Source organism: Crocodylus siamensis, chromosome 1 (genome assembly GCF_052110815.1).
Source record: "Crocodylus siamensis isolate JL-2025a chromosome 1, ASM5211081v1, whole genome shotgun sequence".
Lineage (NCBI taxonomy): Eukaryota > Metazoa > Chordata > Crocodylia > Crocodylidae > Crocodylus > Crocodylus siamensis.
The window spans coordinates 371,576,976-371,588,641 of NC_143395.1; the positions used below are offsets into that span (position 1 = coordinate 371,576,976).

The window sequence follows — 11,666 nt, forward strand, 5'->3', positions numbered from 1 at the left end:
TCCAAAGGCTACACTTGCACATATGAGGTGATGTTGGATTTCTTCATTGATTTCTTCTGTGAGAGATGGCTTCTGAGGTACAGGAAATAATGTTCTCCTGAGTCTCACCATGGATCTGAATTACCATATCTGGGGACTGTTCATTAACAGCTTGTTGGTACAGCTTTTAAATATTATGCATCAGTCACATTGTCTTGTATGCCTTGGTAAAGATATCAATGATTGACTAAAGATCTGCTTCCAAGGGGGCATACATTACAGTATCATAAGTGTACTGGAGGTCAATGATTCAGGTTGGGGTGGCCGTGGTTTTGGCTCAGAGTTAGCTGAGGTTAAAACCAAGCCGACCTTTCAGAAGTTTAGCTCCGCTCCAGGTGGAAGTTTTTTGGTGGTCTGATGTAGCATTGCAGCAAAAAGTATTGAGAAGAGTGTTGGAGCAATAACACAGCTTTGCTTACCTCCCATTTTAATGTTAGAAGGATGTGAGATATATCCATTACTGAGAACTACCACTCACATACCATCATGGAGCAAACAGAGAATAGTGAAAAGTTTCACTGGGCATCCATACTTCAGAAGGATCAATACTTCTCAATTGGCAGTGTCAAAAGCTTTCATGAGGTCAGAGCATTCCATGTAGAAAGGCTTATATTGTTCCTGGCCTTTCTCCAGCAGCTGACAAGCTGTGAAGATCATGTCAATTGTACTTCTTGATGCCCTAAACCCACACTGAGATTCTGGGAGGATATTCTCAAAATGATATTTCTTGTGGTGGACAGCAAGGCAATCCCTCTGTAGTTTCCATGGTTGGACTTGTATCCTTTCTTGAAGATTGTTACTATCATGACATCCCTGAGGTCATCTGGGATTTCTTCATCATTCCAGTTCCTTAAGATGAGGGCATCTGGCTGTGATGTGAGCTCCTGTTCCTACTGCTTGAAGATTTCCAGAGGGATTCCATCTGCTCCAGATGCTTTGTCATTCTCCATTTGCTTGATGGCCTTCCTCACCTCATCAAGGGTTGAATGGATTCTGAGATCATCTGTGACTGGGTGCTGTAGGATGGAGTTGAGAACAGTCTCATCAATATCAGAATCTCAACTTTTAAATGTCTTTAAAATACTCATTCCAACAGGCATTGATGGCTCCTCTTTCTTTGATCAGGTCTCCTCCATCCTCAGTTTTCAACACATAATGCACATTGCCCCTTGTTCTTTTGTCAAGAATCCGCTTACTTAAGCATTAGCAAAGTCAGTTGCTTTTAACATATCATCCAGCCTTGTGACCGGCAACTTTTGCTGAGACACAGGAAAAAGCCTTCATTCAGCTGCACACCCAGTACTTCCCAAAATCCATATTGTTATCCTAACAATAACCAAGAAGATGAGTTAATGATTAGTGCAGTAATAAGCTCCTAGTATAGCTCAGGTGATGCGTACACCTTTGTGATCCTGGCCATGGATGATGACATAGTCAATCAGTACCAATGCTTAGATTATGGGTGTTGCCATGATGTATTCAGCCTGTTTTTATGGTGGAACAGGGTATTGGTGATGATGAATCCATGTTCTGTGCATTTGATCAAATGGAGGATACCACTGGAGTTGACCTTGCCTACTCCTTCCTTGCCAGTGGTTCCACTGCAGAAGCATTGAAATTATCATGAAGAATAAGTCTGTCTGCCTCTATAATGTCAGAAAGGACTTGGTCAAGGTTGGAGTAGAATTCCTCTGTTTCATCAGCAACATCAAGAATTGGGGCATATGCATGGATGACAGTGGCCTATTGCATCCCTTCTAGTTTAAGAAGGAGACTCATGAGGTACTCATTAATTCCAATAGGGAACTCATTGAGTTGGTTTATGAGTTCATGCTTAATGGCAAAACCAACTCTGTGAAGTTGGCGTTCTTCTTCCTATTTACCATTCCAGAAGAACGTGTAGCCGCCTCCACTTTCTTTGAGCTGCCCATCTCCCACCTGCTGGCTCTCACTCAGTGCAGCTGCACCAATGTTTTGTCACCTGAAATCTTGGGCCACAATTGTAGTGCAGCACTCTGGGCACTACTAGTACTAGGGTTGTCCATGAGGGTCCTGATGTTCCAGGTCCCAAAAATGATGGTGCATCTTCACTGGTGCTTTTGACTGCATTAAAGGTGATCCCACTGAACACAGTTCTCCAGTCAGGAAGAAATACAGAATACTGTATTTGACAGATTATGTTTAGGGCACCTTTTCTAGCCCTCTCTCCATGTAGGGTGAGCAGAGTGGATCCTGACAATGGCTGTTCAGTTACAGTTACAGCTGTAACAAATGACACTGTTGTCTCATCCAGGTGCTAAATGGCCTACTTGTAACTATTGTCTTCATTCCAGTTCATGACTAGAAGTTTCCAGACCTGCTCCCATTGCTATTAGCTGGTTGTCATGGGGCTTGAGGAATGTGCTGAAAAAGCTGTTTTCATGGAGGACACCTGTGTGTGGAGAAGCTTCTGGACATCAACTTTCACATGGGTCTTGACAGAATGGGACCTTGATCCAATGGTAAGGAGACTAAGACAACTGGGGATCTTGTTCCACTGCAGCCTTCATCTGTCTTCCCATCTGTTAAGATGTTAACATCTCCTTCCACCTGCTCTGCCACTGATGAGTTGAACACCTATAGATGGAGGCTGAGCAGATTCATTATAGTGATGACCTGTACTCACCATGTCACAGCACTGTCAAGGGATATATGTAGCTTTTTAGGAGGGAAAGCAGTGCCATCTATTGTCCTCACCACATCCTGCTGGTGCCGCCGCTGCTTAGTCTGTGGCTGTTTATTTATCAGAGTTACCCCTGCTTATTTCACAGCTCACCATCCCTGACGGTCATTTCAGTATCCACCACCTGTGGATGTGCTGGGTAGCAGTACAGCTCTGCCCCACAGCATAGGTTAGTATTTGTAAATACAAGTACTATCCTATGGCAGAGTTTTTTACTCCACAGCAGTGCACATGTAGATGCTGATGGAACTGGCTAGGGCATGAGGGTACTATGATGAGGTGGCTTCCTGCCAGCTAGCCCTGAACTGAAGCACCCTTGTGTACCAGTCATCCCCTTTGTAGCACGTTGAGCCAGGTTGGAGCAGCTGGCAAGCTGACCTTCCTGGACACCCTGCCAGCTTGGGCTGTTCTGACCTGGCTCAATGTGCTGCAGTCCCAGGGTCATGTTCAAACCAGAGTTTATTGCTGTACCTTAATTGCATATGTAGACATACCCACTGCCAAGCAGAATATTCTGTGAACTTCCTGAGTGAGAAAACATGACATTACTATTTAATTAAAGGAAATAGTTAATTAAAGGGAGTAGCTCTTCACCCTTCTCCTGGCAAACCATATAGATAATGCAAATTTGCACAAATTAATTTAATATTGCAAAGATTAAGCCATACTGCCATATTTACTTGCGAGGAATATTACTTAGTTACCATAGCTACATTGCTACTTGTATCATCAATGGAATCATCATCCCCTGAACTAAACTACTGGAAATTTAATTTCAATACAATTCCAATATATAATGCTATTTGCAAATGGCATCTAAACAACAGCTAATAAGAAACTATGACAGTAGCACATCACAGGTAACTTTAAAATATTCCATTTTTATTGTTGCTCCTGCTTTATATGGGTAGACTTAATTCATGACCTGAAGTTTCAAATGGAATTTCTATAACTGGACTTTTAACACATAGTCAACATAGTGTTTGTATCATTTGTCTCACTTGTCTTATTTATTAAATTGTACTAAAAGTTTTGGAAAAGTAAAATACAAGTATAAATTAGACAAATGCAAGTGCTATAAATACATCTAATGGTAGCTGTGTTAGATTATCTTCTTGCTGCACCCTTTAATAAATTACCATAAATATTTCACTTTATGCTTTCCTTTTACCAGGCCTGAATTGAGTTAAAATCCTCTGTCAGAAAACAGACATTGTGTTGACTATTTATCTTCACATTTATGTCTTTTTTCAGACTATCTTTATCCCCATCGTGTACAAGCATGTAGACACACACAGACTTTCTTTCATAGCATTTATCATTAACTGTGTGTGTCTGGTTTTAGAAATTCCATTTAAAACTTAAGGTCATGAACTAAGTCTGACAATAACATGTAGGCACAACAATAAAAATGGAATATTTTGAAGTTATTAGTGGTGTGCAACTGATAGCATGCTCCCTCTCTTTGAAGTAAATATATTGTTTGTAATCACATTTTATAAAAATTGGTAGTTCTAGCAGGAAATTCTTTTCTGGTCTGTGTTTTAGTGATCAGACATGTGAAGTCAACAATGAAAATCCAATGATATTGGAAATAATGTAGGTGGTCCATTACTGTTCTATTAGATTAGTGAATACGTTTATCTGACCTTAAACCCTATATTCAAGCCTGTATGAAACAGGCTTTATGTAAGTTATTAAGTTACTTTATGAATTATAGACCTGTTTTGAATTAAGTAGAAATAATTTGGTTAAGAATAATGATGTATTGCTATGATTTCACAGAATATTGGAAGGATATTATAGCTTTAGTCTAACCCATAGAGGCATTATTATTGTCATAATGCTTCCATTGAAGTCAATGGCAAATCTCCAGTTTACATTAAATGAGATCAAGTTGCAGTTTAGTATGGAAATTACCTGAATTTCCAAGGTGTAGTCATTAAGTTTTGATTCACAGATATTGAGAACAAAACCAAAAATCTTTTAAATACAATTTGTATAAAATTAGTATCTAATTAAAACACATGTTTTTAAACTGCTACCTTTCAGCAAAGCTAGAAGCATACTTGAGAGCAGTAATTCCCATTTCCTTATTACATTGTCCCAGTGTTAATTATCCTGTATTTTATTAAAGGGAACAGCAGTTCTTCAACTATCTCCTCAGTGAAAATATGCTTGCTAGTATCAAAGGTGATCCACAAGCAAATCCTTAAAATTCATTAAATCGCTTGTACATAAATCTAAATCATTAAAAAAAGACCACAACACAGGAAAAACACCCCATAACAAATTGAGGACATCATAACATAATCATTATAGCCCCTGATATCTTGATCTTCAGGATTAGAAAATAAATTTCTTCTGCATTAAAAAAAAATCCAGCGAAAAATTATTTATTTCAGAAGGAAGGCAATGTGTGGAAAGCACTTTCCAGTCTTACTCATGGGGTGGGGTTACGTTCTTCATGGGTGACTGGTGCCTCCTGAATCTGGGAGGGGGGCACCCAATCACTGGGTGGGTGGAGTCCCCCATTCCCCAGCAACCAGTCCCTGAGCAGGGAGCAGGGGGGTCCCCAGCAGCTGATCGCTGAGCCCAGAAATGCTGGCAGCAAAACCAGAAGTGCCACCATGGGACCGACACTCCACCCCCTGTCGGTATGCCACTGCAGGGGGGGCATGTCAAGCACCTGCTGATGCTGCTAGTGGCATTGGCACCAGAGACAGCCCTCTCAGAGGGGCACATGCTCCCCCTGTGAGTCGCCTATGAAGTTCTTTTAAGTTAACTTTCTCCATCCAGGAATTTCAAACTTGAGTGGCTAAAGTTGTTCTCCAAAATCAATAATTAAATACCTATTGGTTTTCATAAATTCTGAGTCCTTGCAGGTCCTGTTGACCCTAGTGGGATTTGTGGATCATTAGCATTTCTGAAATTAATGCATGGTATATATGTTGCATGGTACAACAAGCATATGAAAAAGATATGCAATAGCAGATTCCGACCTCTCACCAGTGGGCATGCCTACACATGCGCTTTAATGCATGGTAGCCTATTTTACTAAGCATTAAAGCATCATGTAAAAATCTGTGTGATTACACTAATGTACAGTAAAATAGGCTACCACACATTAAGCAACACTTAAAAATTTTGTACATTTTTACTGTGCGTTAAGGCAGCCTAATGTATATTTCTTTAGTACCTCAGGGTGCCTATACATGAGCACAGAGGATGCTCGGACACACTGTAATTACAGTGCATTGGAGCAGACTCGATTAATCATGTCTGCTGAAGTGTTGCAATTATTGTGCTCCAGCAGCTTCCCATGTCTCATGTATCAGTGTCCCCATGCTTTGAAATGGCAGTGGGGGTTCTTGAACTACGGTTCCTTAACTCACCCACTGCTGTTTAATGAGCTTTAGTTCAAGCACCCCCCCCCCCCATTTTGATCCACAGGGACACTGATACACGAGATGATGCAGTGCTTTAATTACAGTGTCACTCCTCCCACTCCTGGAGCACATTTAAAGGTGCTCTCACATTGGAGATTCTCAATTTAATATACATTAGAAAAAGTGCTTTAATGCACTTATAGACATGCCCAGTTTTAAACTGACATTAGTTACAGTGGAACTTCTAATTTATGCTAAATTGAGAGAACACTCCAGTTTGATTTGATTTTAATAAGGTTATTTATTGCTCTCCTCTGGCCTCCACACATTTGGTTTCTTCCAGTATGTTCAAAGAGCTGACACTTAAAATGAAGGGCTCATTCTGTGGCTTCGGTTGCATAATCTAATTTGTGACTTTTATCCCTTACTTCCTTATCTTTTGCATTAGAGCCAAGCCCCTCATCCTCTGTTGCATATCCTCTTCATATGTCTCTTTTCATCATCTCCTGCTGCCATTGTTTGGCTTTGAGTGTAACAAATTTGGGTAAGGAATGGTTTCTTCTGTAGCTGTTGGTTCAGCATTGAGCACAGCCCTTAAGAAATAAGTGAAAACAGCTTTCCTACATTAGATTCAACAGTAAGTGTAAGCTGTCATATATTATGATAATTAAGAGGAAAAACAATGACCATGTAAGGATGAAGGATTTTGGAAAGAGCAAATCAACTGGAATAAAAATTGAAACCATATTGAAATACATTTCAGGGTATAATTTTATTCCAAACTTTATACCTAAATCCCCTTTTATACCTAAATCCCCCTTTTCAACTTATGGAAATTGTTAGAGGATCTCTGTTAGGATCTAGTCCAGAGAGATTTAAAACCACCTGTAGTAAGATCAGAATAGAACTTGCACAAATGTCAAAAAAGCACAGATTACAATATTAGGAAGAATAAATTAATGAATAAATCATTAATTGATAGATGACAAAATATTTAATCCAAGGTGGAGTAGGTTTATTTCCTTTGGGGCACTCTGCAAAGGACATCTTTTTTTCTGCTATGCAGGGTAGGTTTTATGGGTGTTGGTCATTGGTCTTAGCTCACTGAGGAAATTGACTTAAATAATTTCAGAGCTATGGGCTAACCTTTCTAAGAACTTGTAGATATCAGGCAAGTCCCTGAATGATTGAAAAAGGGCAAATACAGTGTCAATCTTAAAGAAGGCGAGAAAAGAGAATCTGGTAAACTATGGATGAGGAAAGATCATGGAGCAGATCTTCAAGGATCCATAGAGAGACACCTGAGAGAGAACAAGTTGAGAGGCAGCACATGAAGGGCAGTGATTCTCCCCCTCTATGTGGCACTGGTGAGGTCACACATGGAATACTGTGTCCATTTTTGGCCCCCCCACTACAGAAAGGATGTGGTCAAATTGGAAAGTCTAGCAGAGGGTAACAAAAATGGTGAGGGGGCTGGGGAACATGACTTCTGAGGAGGGGCTGGGGGAACTGGGCTTATTTAGAAGAAAAGACTGAGGAGGGTTTAATAGAAGTTGTCAACTACCTGAAGGATGGTTCCAAAGAGGACTGAGCTGGACTGTTCTCAGTAGTGGCACATGACAGAACAAGGAACAATGGTCTCAAGTTGCAGCAATAGAGGTTTAGATTAGGTATTAGGAAAAACTCTCTCACTAGGAGAGCAGTAAAACACTGGAACAGGTAACTCAGAAAGGTTGTGGAATCTCCATCCGTGGAGGTTAAGACCCGGCTAAAAAAAAGTCTTGGCTGGGATGATCTTGTTCAGGATGGTCCTGCTTTGAACAGGGGGTTGGACTAGATGACCTCCTGAGGTCCCTTCCAACCTTAATTTTCTGTGATTCTATGATACGGCTTGGAATTATTTTTAATAATAATTTAAAATTTGTTGTGTTCATTTTAATTGCAGATGTCATTGTGAAAGAGGCCCAGCCCCGAGCAGCCTCGGGAGAAGTGAGGCGGGTCCCGCCGCACCGGTAAATTGGCGGTGGCGGCGGGGCGTGGGGCGCGCGATAGGCGGTGCAGCCATGGTGGGGCCGAGATCGCCTGCAGGCCACCAAGCAGGCCTGACTCGGAAGGCGAGCTTCCCACAGGGCCCCAAGGCATGAGGCTTAATTACCTCCCCCAGGTGTGCGGCAGGGCCGGTGGGCACAAAAGCAGCACCGGCGCGGAGAAGCGGGAGACCAGAAGGGCTGGGAGAGGAGCGGATCCCCGGCGGAAGCTCGGAGCAGCGGAGGCTTGCTGACATGCGCCCGGCATGCGTGTTTTGGGGAAAGGGTAAGGCCCCGCAAGGGTAAGGCCCCACAGGGGCAAGGCACTAGGGGTGACAAGCCCCGAAGTCAGTTGAGGCGGTTGTGAAGGCTGGAGGGGGGGGCACCCCGGCAGCCGGAAGAAGCAGGCTACGGGACTCAGCCATAGTGCATTGGGGGCAGGAGGCAGAGCTGCCCAGGCGGGGCAGGGACGCTCCGGTGACAGACGGCGGACCCCAATAGAGAGATGAAAGCCTCCCAAAAGAGGCGAACGGGACTTGCGGGGACCCAGAGGCAGACACCCGTACAGGAACTGACTGTTGGCTTATGGGTTACTAACTTTGCATTTGACATTTGAGGCGTTGTCCCACCACCCCCCACCAGATGGGAGGCTAGGTGGGCAACCCAGACTTGGACACGGAGGCCCGGGTGAAGGTGTAGGGGAGGAAGGAGCCCTCAAGGATCTTGGACCTGGATTGACGGGAGGTCCCACTTCCGGACGTGCACGCACCACCATATACACACTGAACCAAGGGAACATCGAAGTCGTGGCAGGCCGATCTGGCGTGAGCATCCCCGGAGCAGGGGCCACAACCGGAGATTAGTGGACAATCATCCGTAGGTGCCCTAGTGAGCGTACTCGTCAACAGACACGTGGACAGTCATTAGACCAGCTTTACTTGATTTTTTTGAGCTTGCAGGTCTTATTAAGAATTAAATGCATTAAAGGTTTCTTGTAATGGTATATTATCTTAGTAGGTTGTAAAAGCAACCAGAAGTTGATCACCTGCAGTAGGGGTTGGCAACCTATAGCCTATGAGCTGGATCAGCCTTCATATTCTGGCCCAGAGCCATTTTTCTTTGGTGGTGTTTGGCAGCAGAGAGCTTCAGCAGTGGTCACTCTGCCCCTGCTGCTCCAGGGATAAGTAGCTAGCACCTGCTTTCCTGCCTGTGACCCAAGCTGAGTCATTCTGACTTGCAGTATGAAAACCACTATCCTACATTATAGTTAATGGAGTCCTCTGTTACATATGTCATCTCTGGCCACACATGACACTTTCCTGAAAAATCACCAAAGATACAGAATGCATCATCCTCAGGCAATACTAAAATGGGATTTTTGGGGCATATCTGCACAATTTTGGAAAATGTTAGGGAAGGCTACTCATTGGCCTTTCACCTTCAGGTATGCTCATGAGAATCATGCTTTCTTAGGGGCAGACACAGAATTCAAGCAAGTGAATGGGGCATATTTTCATGGCAGTCTTTCCTTCTTGGTACAGTTGGATGCCTCTGATATGCACCAGTTTTCCCACTAAAGGGTACTAGTAAATACTTATAATATACACTTCAATTTTTTAAATCTTCATGGTTAATTTGCCGTGAAGGTAACTTGTACACAGATTGCAGCAGTCCAATGGTACCTTTCAGCACTGTGGTGAAATCACTAAAACATGACCATTACAAAATATGTTATGTATCATGCACTAGTGAGGTGCATGAAACTGTGTAGTGGTTGTAGGTTTGTTGTATGGTGCATTGCTTTTGACATTTTAGAAGGGGAGAGGAGACTTCTAAAACATATCTGTGCAACAGACAGATATTTTTTAAAAACCCACCCAACATGAACAATATAATTTGTAAAAGAACAAAAAGAAATCAGATCCATTTGTGTAAACAGAACCCCACATAATACTTTACTGTTCCACAAAAGTTAGCATGTTGTGATTTACTGACTGGCTCTTGCTAAACTGTTTACATTTGCTTACTCCAGACTTTTCATCTTTTGTATCTCTATCAGTTGAAGATACAGTACATTGTTTATTCAGAACATAGTACTTAATTTAAATATTTATGACATAAAATCCAAACGTCCCATGAAAGATAATTCTGTCAGATTATGTCTAGGTCACTTTGCTGCTTTAAGTTATAATTTATGATTTAGACCCACATATGAAGTATATGAAATACTGTGATCAGATGCAATGTGATTACAGGGAAAGAATTACCATAGTTCCTGAGCGACTTTGGGCTTTCCAAGAAATGGTGGAAATTGTTTAGCATGGGTTAGCATCATAGTGCTTTTTAAAGGAAGAGCGTTTTCATCACTGTGACTTTTTTTTTTTATATTGGCAGGATGAAATATTCCTTTTATAGATATTGAACTCCTGATAAAAATATTATTTAATAAATAACATTGGGATTTTCAAAGGCATTGTGCATTAGTACATAGTCCTCATTAACGATGTGGACATTGGAGTCAGGAGTGGACTGGCCAAGTTTGCCCATGACACCAAACTTTGGGGCAAAGCATCCACACCAGAAGATAGGCGGGTGATCCAGGCTGACGTGGACAAGCTCAGCAAATGGGCAGACGAGAACCTCATGGTGTTTAACACCGAAAAATGCAAGGTTCTCCACCTTGGGAGGAAAAGCCTGCAGCACCCTTATAGGCTCGGCAGTGCTACATTGGTTAGCAATACAGAAGAAAAAGACTTGGGGGTCATCATTGACCACAAGATGAACATGAGCCTGCAATGCGATGCTGCGGCTAGTAAAGCGAACAAAATGCTGGCGTGCATCCATAGATGCTTCTCGAGCAAATCCCGGGACGTCATTCTCCCCTTGTACTCGGCCTTGGTGAGGCTGCAGCTGGAGTACTGTGTCCAGTTTTGGGCTCCACAATTCAAAAAGGATGTGGAGAAGCTTGAGAGAGTCCAGAGGAGAGCCACGCGCATGATCAGAGGTCAGGAAAACAGATCTTTCGATGACAGGCTGAGAGCCATGGGACTCTTTAGCCTGGAAAAGTGCAGGCTCAGGGGTGATCTGATGGCCACCTATAAGTTTATCAGGGTGACCACCAGGATCTGGGGGAACGTTTGTTCACCAGAGCGCGCCAAGGGATGACGAGGTCGAATGGTCACAAACTCCTGCAAGACCGTTTCAGGCTGGACATAAGGAAGAATTTCTTTACTGTCCGAGCCACCAAGGTCTGGAACAGTCTGCCAGCGGAGGTGGTTCAAGCACCTACATTGAACACCTTCAAGAGCAAATTGGATGCTTATCTTGCTGGGATCCTATGACCCCAGCTGACTTCCTGCCCTTTGGGCAGGGGGCTGGACTCGATGATCTCCCGAGGTCCCTTCCAGCCCTAATGTCTATGAAATCTAAATCTTGAAGACCCCCAAGATAGGGGAGAGTACCACCTCCCTTGGGAGTCCATTCCAGAGC

General features: G+C 42.8%; 1 long non-coding RNA gene across 1 annotated transcript; it reads left to right on the forward strand.

Annotated features, from left to right (window-relative positions):
• The first annotated feature begins 2,395 nt into the window (after nt 1-2,395).
• LOC149875072 (uncharacterized) lies at nt 2,396-8,579 on the forward strand. Its single transcript, XR_016440006.1, has 3 exons — nt 2,396-2,540; nt 8,096-8,162; nt 8,315-8,579. It is a non-coding gene; the product is annotated as an uncharacterized LOC149875072 (long non-coding RNA).
• The last annotated feature ends 3,087 nt before the right edge of the window (nt 8,580-11,666 follow it).